The sequence below is a fragment of the Hermetia illucens genome, chromosome 3 (assembly GCF_905115235.1).
Source record: "Hermetia illucens chromosome 3, iHerIll2.2.curated.20191125, whole genome shotgun sequence".
Taxonomy (NCBI): Eukaryota; Metazoa; Arthropoda; class Insecta; order Diptera; family Stratiomyidae; genus Hermetia; species Hermetia illucens.
The window spans coordinates 66,708,323-66,720,672 of NC_051851.1; the positions used below are offsets into that span (position 1 = coordinate 66,708,323).

At 37.5% G+C, this 12,350-nt stretch overlaps 1 protein-coding gene across 42 annotated transcripts in view; it reads left to right on the forward strand.

Annotated features, from left to right (window-relative positions):
• Window positions 1-1,558: 1,558 nt before the first annotated feature.
• The window catches only part of LOC119652349 (calcium-activated potassium channel slowpoke), a 260,042-nt gene continuing 249,250 nt past the window's right edge, over window positions 1,559-12,350 (forward strand). For 21 of the 42 annotated variants that reach the window (XM_038056419.1, XM_038056424.1, XM_038056420.1 and 18 more), the window contains exons 1-2: window positions 1,640-1,920; window positions 2,622-3,571. The gene's annotated coding sequence lies outside the window, so the exon portion shown is untranslated. Of the gene's footprint in view, window positions 2,014-2,318; window positions 3,572-12,350 lie in introns of all 42 variants that reach the window. The other 21 variants (XM_038056389.1, XM_038056427.1, XM_038056392.1 and 18 more) reach the window with 4 other exon arrangements.

Sequence of the window (12,350 nt, forward strand, 5' to 3'; positions counted from 1 at the left end):
AACACATCGTCATAGTGGGGGTACCACTGGGCTCAGTACTTAATCCCCGGATTTTGCGACTAAGCTACCACCCGCCACCACCACCATAGCCCCTATATATTTTTAAGCAGGTACGATCGCCCGGGCCTAACTGATTGGCACTTAGTGCCAGTGTTGGGGAAAATCCGGCATCTGCCGAGATTGTGACACGAAATAAGATTTATTTTATGATTGAGATAGAGAAAAACTGAATAGGAAATTATCCAGATATTGTAGAGAGATCAAAAGATACTTTTCAATTTTCCCACACTTTATCAAATAGTATGCATACATTCAACCATCCATACCTATTTATTATTTATACATAGATATATAAATACAATGTATATACTTAGAACCGTTCCACGTACATTCTGTCGTCTGATACGATAGAGATTAATCCTCAATCGAGCCGAGGTGTACAGTACGTGCAGTGTGTATGCAATAGTGGCGGCCATAAAGAATAACAAAATCTCGTGAATTCATCTAAAAATAAACGCTACTCTTGAAAAAGCCCGAAAAGAAAATTAAAATCTATATAATTGCGATTTTATTTCGGCGACCAACGAAAAACGGCCGCGGTGACAACAACGACATCGAGAGAATAGTATAGTTGACAAAATTTCTCGTATATATGTGCGTATGTATGTAAATAATGCACAGAACAAGCACCGTAGACCCCAAGATCTGAAAATCCTCCCAAAAAAAAAGATATTTTGTTAGGAAAATCTCCGAGAGGGAGAAAAGTTGGTGATGGTGATGATGACGGTGTGTGGTAATGCGGATTCAGATTTTCAAAAAGAAAATTCAAAATGAGAAGGAAAATGTTGGCGGTTGTTGTTGGTGCTTTTTGAAATTCATATGGGATTCGGTGAATCTTATAACGGTTTTCTGAAAATAGATTTTTTTGCAAAAGGTGAAAGATATTTTAATAATAAGAGTATGCTGCGTACATGTAAGATTGTGCGCTGATGGGGAGAGTAGGTCGGATTTGAGTGGTACTTGGAGTAACGAAAACTGCTGTTCGGACATGGTAAATTTTCAAGGGACTACGATTTGAGGAGGATATGATTTTTTGCACTTCAGAAGTCAGTGTGCATAACGGAAATGCTGACTAGTGCTCCACGAGGTGAGTTGTTTGATTAAGGATAATTGCCATCCTTTTGGCCGTTGTGTGTTGTCAATGTGGAACTGAGCAAGGGACTCGCAAGGTCGCTGGATGGGAACCGTGACCGTGCTTTGTGAGGAGCTCCCGGTTCGGTAGCTTCCAACGTGCTGCAAAACAACAACTTCTCAGTTGTCCCTTTGGTCCTTTCTCAGCGCGTCCGTTTCGTACTGATAAAGGTGTAGTACACCAGCAGGAAAGCATGTATGGGAAAGTAGTAGGAGCGGGTACACGAAAAGATATTTGGCCAGACTAGAGAGAGTTGGCTCGCGATTGTTGAAATATTGTTGTACGCCGCCGCAATATTTCTCTACACCAATCACCAACCTGTATGTATTGATTCAAAGTGTCGTAGCTGTTTGTGAAAAAGCTCATGTCGCATTGCTCCGTTTTGCAATGTGTGCGTGCAGAGTGGCCCAAACTTCGTATACAAAAATCATTTTCAAATCTCGTCCTATTAGAATTGTATTCGATTTAGCTACGGAAGGTTCGTGCGTTATACGCGTTTCGTTTTTTCACTAAAAAGAAAAGATCAATTCAATAAATGTTATTTTCCTACTGTTCCCTTTGAATACTATTAAAAAATACCCAGAAAATTCGAATTCAAAATAATCAAATTCGTAAATCGCAGGGAAAATCGTTCTGAAGTACGCGTAACGTAATATGACGAAAATTTCGGGCGTTCGAATATGAAAAATTTGAGTGAGAGTTGAAGGAAAATTTGCTATCCTTTCGTGGTACGGGTTTGGTGTGGATAATGAAGAAATAGTGGAAAAAACCTGTTCCGTTACGAAATAGGCCTGGATAGTGATTAAAGAAATATTGGAAAAGTAGGACAATGTCCTGAGAAAATCCACTTTGAGAAAACCTTGTTAAAAATTTTTCGACACTGACCCTCTTAATGACGACAAGCTCGATTTTGAAATCCTTAGAAACGTCCTTATCACTGAAAGTCTATTAGAATTCGATGGTGAAAATAATTTTCATGCATTCGTAGTGGATTTTCCAATAATTATCGACAGAAAATCAGACGAAATCGAATTGAAGAAAAGAAATTTTCATGCAATGAGGAGCTTTTCAGTGTCCTTTCCGTCTTGGTGTACTTCATTTCCTCCATATTTCTCTTGATCCTTAGCCCCAGTCGTCGTCCTTTTTTGTGAGACTACTCTCTGCTCAACTTTTCCTATGTATGCCTTCTCCTCTGCGCTCTCTATGTAGATGCGAATAGAATACAATACAGTAAAACAAAACAGAATACGGAATGATACAGTGTAGAGGCGAGAATGTAATTCGGAAGTGGAGAGACGCGCTATTAGAATTCTTTTAGTATTTCGGGGAAGAAAGAAACAAGTTTTGTTGGCGGAAAAATCCAATTCCCTGTTTGCTCTCCAGAAATTGGGTCTTAGGGCTAATTCGCCTATTTATCTGAAATACACAGGTTTTACCGTCTTGCACATGTTCCAAGGATGCTGAACAATGAAAAATTCCGTTTAGAGTTCTTGTGATGGGATTATACCGCAAACAAGTGTTACTAAATCGTAAAAATTAAAAACAGGATAAACGTAAATAAAAGATATTAAATTGTGCCTGAAACGTGTTGTATAGTTTGTACTCCGTTTATTTATTCCGAAGCTGCACGCTAATCTCGATTTGCTAGCGATAAAGCAAAATTGTAATATAAAAACCGATTTAATAAGATTTCATTCGTGGTTTGGATGTAGTGCGCAATTTTGTTCTTATTTGCCTAGAAAAAAATATTTGTGCATTGTAATGTTATCGATATTACTTGCACGAACATCAGCTCCGCTCGGCATTGTTTCTCATATTTGTTAAAAGAAAATTTTTTATAGTATTTACATACATACAATATCGATTCGCCTGTTTTTCGTTGGAGTGATTCTTTCGTTGGCAAGTGCTTTATTGAATAAAAGAAAAATACCTTCGCTAACCATCAGTAAATCCGATTAATATTATTTGAAAATTCTTCATGCTGAAACAGACAACCTTGTTTAATTTAGTACATCATACAATTACCGCAAATACAGAAAATATAGTGAGTTTATGAAGAATGGTCGGTGGAAAATGTAATTACCATAATAATAAGTGATAAAAGAATATATTTAAATAAGGCAAATATATATGTATAGTAATAGAATTGCGTAGTTTTCATCTGAAGTCGATTTCAGATGAAAATTTTATAAATTTATTATAAAAAACCGCCGTGAGATTATCTTAAGTGTAATAAAACTAAAAGTGAGATTATCTAGAGTGCTTACCAATTTGCAGTGTTGCTTGGTGACTTAAATGTAGATGGTGTTAATTGATGTGCCGCTTTACAAGGTGAATGTTGGCAACCCTGGAGTGCCTCGGTGTTGTAGCGTGTACTAGGTATGTTTAAATTGCTTCTGAAATACAATACATAGTTGCAGTTCTTGTCATTTTGTTGAAATAGGCCGAATTCCGTTGCATAGAGGTCAATTCCTTGAAACAACTTTGTGAAATCTGTTAGTTCGTTACGTTAGCTGAAAGGCCTGTAATGAACTGAAGCGCAAGAGTATACATCCAGAAAACAGATAGTACATTATGACCAGAAAGATAAAGTTCTATTCTACCTAGGTTATCTACCAATTCCAGCAACATCTGCCCTAAAAATGTGCTCCAAAAATTGTAAATCGATATGAGTTACACAATTGGAAAGGTCACTGCAAAATTCCAACTTTTCTTTGGCGTGTATACTAAATGAGGACGGAACATTGCGGACGGAAACACGTAGTAATAATCAACCACGTTCGTAGTTCCATAAATACTCAGTTGCTATCAGTTCCTTTTTTCTGACTATGGAGAAAAGATATCAAATTTTGCAACCTGAATGAAAAGGGAGGTCATTTACACAAAGGTAGAAAGAAACGTATTCGATGAGCTTGGACAGGAATAACCTTTGAGTACACAGTTGTCAAGTTTTTGAGAAGCCAACCATTTGCGATGTCTAAAATTTCAAGGCGCATTGGATTTTGATGTGAATTTTGGAATAAATTAGAAGGGAAGGTGGTTGGATTTTGGTTAGTATCTTGGTCAAACATCATGAAAGTTTGGCAATTCTATTCAGTTTGACTTGAATGCGTAGATTAAAATTGTTCATCTATTAACATGGATGATTTCGGACACCGCATTTTTAAAATCCAAGCTTGAGATTCTTCATGATGCGGTCCGGGGAAGCTATCAAGGCAGGGGCAAGAATATCTATTTTTAGTCTCGCTTCCCTGTTTTTTAGGTTTCGTAAAAAACGGAAGCTTATTAAAATCGGTTTAATGGCTGCCTGTTCTTCTGTTTGTCTGCCTGTCTATCCATCCGCATGTCCGTCATACGCACTTGTCTTTTTGAGATGAAATTTATTGAACGTGCAGGATGAGAAACACAACGCATACAGAGAATCATCGTCAGAAATGTCGCAACAACCGGTGTCCGTTCTAGGCCCCCTCCTTGAGGAATCACGGTTTTGTGCCGAGGTCAAAGAAGTCCACATCACTAACAGCTGGCTTTAATCCTGACCTATGCCATCGCTCGATCTGAGGCAGTGTCCTTTTTCTAAAAAGATATTACATCTATTGACCTTCTGGCCTGGGTTATCTTCTACCAAATGGGTTAAGTTAGTCGCTAGTCGTAGCCTATTGAATCTGGCTTTCTTCACACCGAACGGGCGTAGTATCACTCATGGATTTCATTGTTATATAGACTACAGAGAATGATATCGTTTTATAGGAAGTTTAGTGGGGGTAGGACTCCTCAGGCAAGTAAAAAGGGGCTGTACGATTTTTTTTCTCGAATATAGCTTTGTGAATATTAAATGAAACGTCTCAATTAGTATTACGAATTAGATCATAGGAAAGTAGGGGGTTAAAGAGGCTCGGTCTCAGAAACTACACAACCAGAGAAGCTGAAAGTAAATAATGGTCACATAAATAAAAATGGGAGCCTCAAAATGTGTTTCATGCCGATCACTGCTTAAATAAAGTCAATAGTAGTATATCACTCGTGTATATTATCCAAACTCACTGGACAACTTCTTAAACTCATTCCAGCATTACATTTTGGTCAAAGTATAAACCGGAAAATATGGCACAATGATGAAAAATTTGAAAGAAATCCTACTATTATTAACAAAGTTATAGTAGGTCGACCCTGTTGCTTTCGGATAAATTTACTCCAGAGTAAGCCATACTTAGAACGTTGTATCACATGTTTTTTTGTGGAAAAGATAGGTTAGTGCGTTTACGAACGCAGTGTGGGGCTTCCGTAATGGCACGCCATTGATTACCGACTAAACACATTTCCGTCAGTAGAAAACTAGGACTGGTAGACACATTACTTTGGTTCAGCCCTCTCCGCTCTCCCGTCTTAGGGAGCCTTCAAGTCAAGGATCTAATTTCATTAATAGGAGGGGAGAATAGGAAGGGAATTGCTACTTTAAGGATTGCGCTACTATCCGGTCCCTCTACCAATCGAGCTCTATCTTATTCGTAACAAGAAGAACCATAACGTAATTTGGAACACAGCTCCGTCTGTCCGTACTCCTCAGTATTTCTTTAACAAATTGTTTGGAGGAAGATCGCCAGTGGCTGTATTAAGGTGTTGACTTGAATCTAGGAAAAGTTAAACTGAAAATCTCTAGCAGTGCTGAGAAGTTGGAGAAGGAAATGATCAATCTCATCATGTTTTCGATTCAGCCATTGACCAAAGTTACCAATGAGCCGTGCCATCGACCTTTTGGCTTGTTTTGCCAGGATAGTTGCTACTCATTGCCATTGTTATGTGCTGCCATTCTTCACCAGTAAATATCTTTCTTAAGTCTCTCTTTTGTGGTTTTGCATGGCCTTACATGTGAGATAGGTTGACGCCATTCCCACAGCTCCTCTTTTCTGCACTTCCGCAATGCGTTTACTATATATCATTAACCCATACCTCTGCACCGTAGAGCAGAGCGAACTGCGTTGCACTCATTAAAAGAAGTCTCATGCATATAGGGCCCTCAACGTTTGCCATTAGCTAACTTAAACTCAAATTCCAACCGTCACTGTCATACCTTGTCCGCTGCTGCCTTGTTTTACTCATCATCATCAAACATTCAAGTTGAATGTCAATCTAAAGTACTTAAGCATCGGTTTCGACTCTATAATAAATTCGCCGATTGACATGGGACGCATGGTCGGGATTATCTTTCTAGTCAGGATCCCTATTTTGTTGTCTTTTCAGCGGAAGGCTGAAACTGTGAGCAGCTATCTATTGGTTGCCTGTCGTATAAATATGTCAGGTAATAAGTGCAAGTAAAATCATCTCCCTAAGCGAACGGGGTAAATTTTCTGGCTCCTTGTGTTTTAGCAGACTATCGTAAGAATCGTTCCTGAGATCCGGTACTAGGATGGATCCCTGTGCGGCCCCGACATGATCTCCATCCACCCCTGGCTCTCTAGCGTCTCATAGGGCAGAGAGCGGCCTGTTAGATAATTCTTTATTATCAGTAAGATATAACTCGGAACATGGAACGAATTTTTAAGTGAAACTACCATGTTTTTCCATCTTACGGAATTTCCAACATCAAGCGCTGCGAAGAGTACTGCTCGTCGGGATTGGCAGCTGTGCATCTCAGCTATATAACCGCATGCAGGACCTCCATGTCTAGGGGAAAAGTTCCGTCAGTGCGTACCGTTTCAGTGAGTCTAATCCTGAGGAGTTTTTCGAACAGTTTTCCAGCTGTATCAATCATGTAGAGTGGTCGGTATGCAGACAGCAGTCCTTTTTAAATCACTCTCTCCCTCTTTCACAATTTTACAATGTAACGAAAAGACACTGCATTAGATTGTCTCCAATGAAACTTTTTTCTCATACATGAACGCACTCTATGACACACTATTTCTTTATGATGAACGTAACTAGACTAAACGAAACCTTAAAATAATCATTTTCAGCACTCTGCCTCGATAGATTCGCCCTCTTTTCATTCAAATATGTAAGGTTCCTCTGGAAAACTCTGTAAAACAATGTTTGTCGCGTTTGGAAATACTAAGCTGGGAACTATGATTTTCTTTTAAGGGCAGATTGGCGATTCAGTTTCTGTTGCTCTACTTTATGTCTGATCGAACGGTATCTTTTTCGTAGTTTTGAGCATAGTAATGTTAACGTCACTTGCACTTGCCACTGAAGAAAAGTGTATGGAAGTTGAATGAGCCAGACTTCTAAATTTTGTACAGGCAAAATTGAGAGTATCTATAATTGGGTGTCCTCTGAGAAGTTCAGGGTTTTAAAACGTCCCTTTTTGACCGGTGAGAACTTCTCGCCGTTTGATAAGGGAGCAGAGTTTTGCGCCATGGGAATGCCTATGCCAATGGTTATCATTAAGGTAATCATAGGTAAACTAAAAGATAAAGATGGTAATGCTTTTTTCTGGCGGTGGTAGAACCAGTATGTAAAGATGTAGAGGATGTAGTATTTGTTAAGGACACCGGGTTTCGCAAGATTTCAACTGCTTTAGTTAATTAAGGGTTATTCCGGATTAGGTTTAATTCCAAGTACCGATTGTAGTTATTTTTTGGTCTCCTGCAATTTCTTTAACTTTTTCCAATAAGTAACCATAAATAAATAAATTTTCCATAATAAAATATATGCACTAAATTTCAACCGAAGTAAATGCGAACCAGATATTATCCTTACAGTTCGCTGGAGCACTGGTTTAGAAACTATGATTATCCTCTTCCACATACCTACATATAGTATTTAGGTAGCGATTAGTTAATTTACCTGTCGTTTTGCCTTTCCAGTATTCTTAAACTTGGTGCCCAACGACCATTTATTTTGCTTGAAAGACATTTTTCCCATAATTTGGATATAGATTCTAATGTTTCTAAGGGCTGTCTTCTCTTGAATCTGATTCTTATTTGAGAAGCTATAATTATATTTTATTCATTATCTCTCTGTCCACTTGTTTTTCTCCTATCCGGAGTTTTTTTTAAGACTATTACACCTGCACTTGCTGTTTAAGAATGGCACGAAATCTAATGAAAATATGAAAGTTGTGAAATACCACATAGAGAAAGGGATTTTTCTCTTCAAATGAAATGCCTTGCTAAGTTCTTAGTTTTGATATTGACTGTCAAATATTTTAGTTAGGTGTCAAACAGGCCGCACTTAAAATAGGGCAAGCCACACTTAAAATAGGACATATTCATAAATTAACCAACTAAAAGATTTCGAAAAAATTGTGACGTAAAATACAGTCTTCGTAATTCACTCTAACTTTATATCTGCTCAAATGAGTGTGTAATAGTATGTTAATACATTTTGCTGCAAACTTACTGAAAAGTGCTCATTATAGGAGTTGACTATAATATGGTCAAACGAGAGGGGGTAGAAAGCGGGGTTGGGGTTTTCTCGAGGGTTCGGAATAGAAATGTGTATGAAAAAACGGATAATAGGCGGGGGTAGCCCAGTTTTTTCGCATAATTTTCATTACGGGACTGGATATTCTGTCTACGGCCTTGAACGTAGGCCATAATATTCAAAAGTTTGGTAGAAATTATACTTTTATTAACAAAGTTATTGTAAGTCAATGTTGTCTCTTTCATGTGAATTTACTGCACACTAAGACATCATACAAATAGATTGTGGGTAAAATGGAGCCGTCGCCCACTTTGAAACTCTTATATAAAGAAATCACAAAAACGAAAGATTCTTGAAGTGCTCAGCTTTTGGTTTCTGACATGTATTGAATCATTTGGAGTTTTTGTGGATCTAATTGGGTTTGACAAAGAAATATAATTTTTAGTTTGCTTGCTTTTTTGTTTAGCCGGTGACCAGTGTAGTTTTCATTAACATTTTGTACAATAAAAGCAATAAATATTTTGCATTGTAGCAGCGAATATGTCCATCAAGACTTTGCCAAGTAGTCTTTAACAGCGCTGGTAACCGCTTTGGGTTTTCCCCTGTAATGACTGTTTTGACTATTAGTGATATACCTTCATCGTCATGTTCTTCAATACGCTTTACAGTGAGTTAGTGCACTCGTTGATAATCTTTCGTTCCAGCTTCGATTTAAACTTGGTTAGAAGTTCCCATTTTAGATAAATTCAATTCCCGCATCCTCGAGACTTTTTGAAGATTTGAGGTCAGGACTTAGAGCATAATTAGCTAGACAGGAATTTGTTATTTCTTGATGGTTTCTTCTTTGCACCTAAAATTTTAATTTTAAATAATAATGCATGATGAGTAAGCTTCTCGGAAGGGAAGCAAGAGTATGTGGGAGCTCACTTCAGAATTCAGATACATATGCATTTTATTATCGTGTTATCTATTGATGCTTAATATTCATTGAAGTATCGTAAAGCCCGTGAGCATGCACCGGGATTTTACAAGGAGCCTATTAAAGATCGTCGTTCAGAGGATACTTCAAATCATTCCTTGGCCATGCTTAACAGACTGACAATGCAGGAAACTCCGGAAATCTGAATAGCATGAGTCCTTTTCAAAAATCTATTTACTTTCTGAAGATTCTATTCGGAATTATATAGAAAAATTATTGGCTTTCCAAAATTTTCTATGATCATAGTTTGAAAGAAAAAGTTGGCATTACCAATGGAATACGCTCGTGCTAAACGTTTTCCTTTTTATAAAGGTGTTGTAGTTTGGGGACTCCATCTTGAAGTATTGGTGTAAACTGGATAATATGCCCCTTTCATATAAAAAAAAAAGTTCTTTAAATTGCAATGGTATTTAAAAAAATATTGAATTTATTTTTTATAATGTAACTTTTTATTGAAAAATAATTTTTCAAAGTAAAAACTAAGTGGTAGTTTACTAAGAATCTTTAGGTTGAAACAAAATGGTATTATTGTCGTTAATTAGAAAATCGATTTTCCTCAATTTTTACTTTTACTGGAATTTTTACTATTTTACTCCAAAAGCCGAAACATCTCTCAAATCATAAGTCCTTTGTTTAAGTGTCAGTGAAATTAATAAACTTCGCCTGACTTCCATTCCTTTACGAAGTTCCTTAAGGCAAACTTTTAATTAGAATTCTGTCCATCCATCATGTCTCCAATTTTGTAATAAATTATACAAAACAGTGTCAGACAATTCCCTTCGTTATATTTGTGAAATTCTATAATCCCTTAAAAGTGTACGCATTGTTCTCAGGCACTATCGATGAAAACAATAGCAACTACAATAACCGAAGTTCAAGTGAGTTGAACATAGTCATTGAACTGAAGGGACGTGCGAGAGGGGAAAACGTCGTTATTTCGTCCTTTCTGGTTGGCTTTCAACAACGTCTGACTGGCGCGCTCTTAACACAATTATCGTTGTACCTTGCCTGTGAAGTGAATTTTCCTAGATTGCTTGTGTATGTGTGATGAAGACCACAGCTACAAATGAAGGACTTATGGGGTAGAATGGGCGGAGAGTTGTGAGGAGGCTTTTTGGGAAACTTTCACCTTAACGTTCAGCATGCTTTTTATTAACCTCCATGAAAGAGAGGTTGTGGGGAGGAGGTCGTTACCTATATGAATATTGTACAGAAGGACATAGCGTGCTATGGTGACAACTGTGTGACCTGTTTAGTCCTAGTTACGTCTTTTGTTTTATGGTTTCGAATGATAAGTTATTAATGGTGTGGCAAGCACCAGCAATTTTTTACCTGGAATGGTGGCGGTAGCGTCACATGTGCATGTAGTTACCTCAAACCGTTCCTAATTCTTCTAACGAAAAAATCTCACTAACCTCAAAGTTATTGAAAGGAGAACGAACCTGTCTCTAGTGCAGAGCATGCTCCTTGCGTTCCGAGTACACATTGAATATCGGTAACTACGAACTCTTTGTTGGTGTAAAGCTTTCTATACGCTTTCTGCTGGTATGTATGTTAAAAGTTCTGTTGAGATATACCATACTATACTCGTCCTGTTTGTAGAATCTTCCTATGCTTCTGCTCTATATATTCTTTCCTATGTCCTTTTTTATATCCGCTCGTTCGTCTGCATAATAGCACATATATGTACTAGATGCTGGCCATCGACGGTTTTCCTTTAGATACAGGGACGACGTGAAAGAACGATTGAACGAATGATGGAATTATTACCGGAGTAATTGTATGTGTAGACACGATGTCTAGTGTGTTTTGATTGATCCTGTGTAATAACTAGCATTGTGGCGGGTTTCGGTGGAGAAATTTATATGTCTGGTACGATCTGAATGGCAATTTTGGTTAGAGAACTTTGAGCATAGTAAGATGATAATGAATTTATTATTGAGAGTTTATCTTGATAACTATAATTTTTATGTCGAATAATTAATTTTTTTACGTGTATTGTGAACGGAAGAGTGGCATTTCGGACGTAATAATAATTTTATCTGTTATACCAGGATTTTACCCACTTACGCAATCAAATGGAAAGGAAATTTGATTAATCAGATTCTGCGAACATAGAGCATCTCAAAGTACATGGTTTCGTAATTTCTCCAAGATAGATAGTAACTATTTCGTCGGCTGTGAACCGGAATCATTAATTTTAATCGTAGGTGCATATTCCATATTCCTTATAGTATAATACGAGAGTTGATTTTGGCATAGCTCCTGTAAAATAGTAAACATATATCAAAATAATTAGACGGTTTTGGCTTTTTTCGCTAGTATTATTTAAGTGGTTCCCGAAATATTGGTATATGCGAATAAAATATCCCGGGCTACACGTCCTTGGATACTAGCGAAAAAGCAAAAATCGTCTTATTATTTCACATAATTTAATCACTAGAAACACCACACTGTGTTATCACCTTCAAAATAGGCTCCTCTTGAGCAAATAACATACAAGCATTCCCCCGGTTAATTCAATTTGCCATATATGTACTTCTAATAGTCCTCACCGGAATGGTCTTTAGTTTCACTAGCGAATTACTTTCTATGGTCTCAATCGACTCATGGCTCGCTCCCCGGTTTGTTTCTGAAATAAGAAAAAGTCGCAGGACGCTAAATTTGGAGAGTACAGTCAGTTAGAATTAAGTTAGAATGCGACGGCGCATTTTCATAGTGTAAAATCCATGAGGTGTTTGCCCAATTCGGACGTTTTAGACGAATTGCTTCATGTAGAAGCCTCAAAACAGCCTTTTGATCCTTTGAAATGAATTG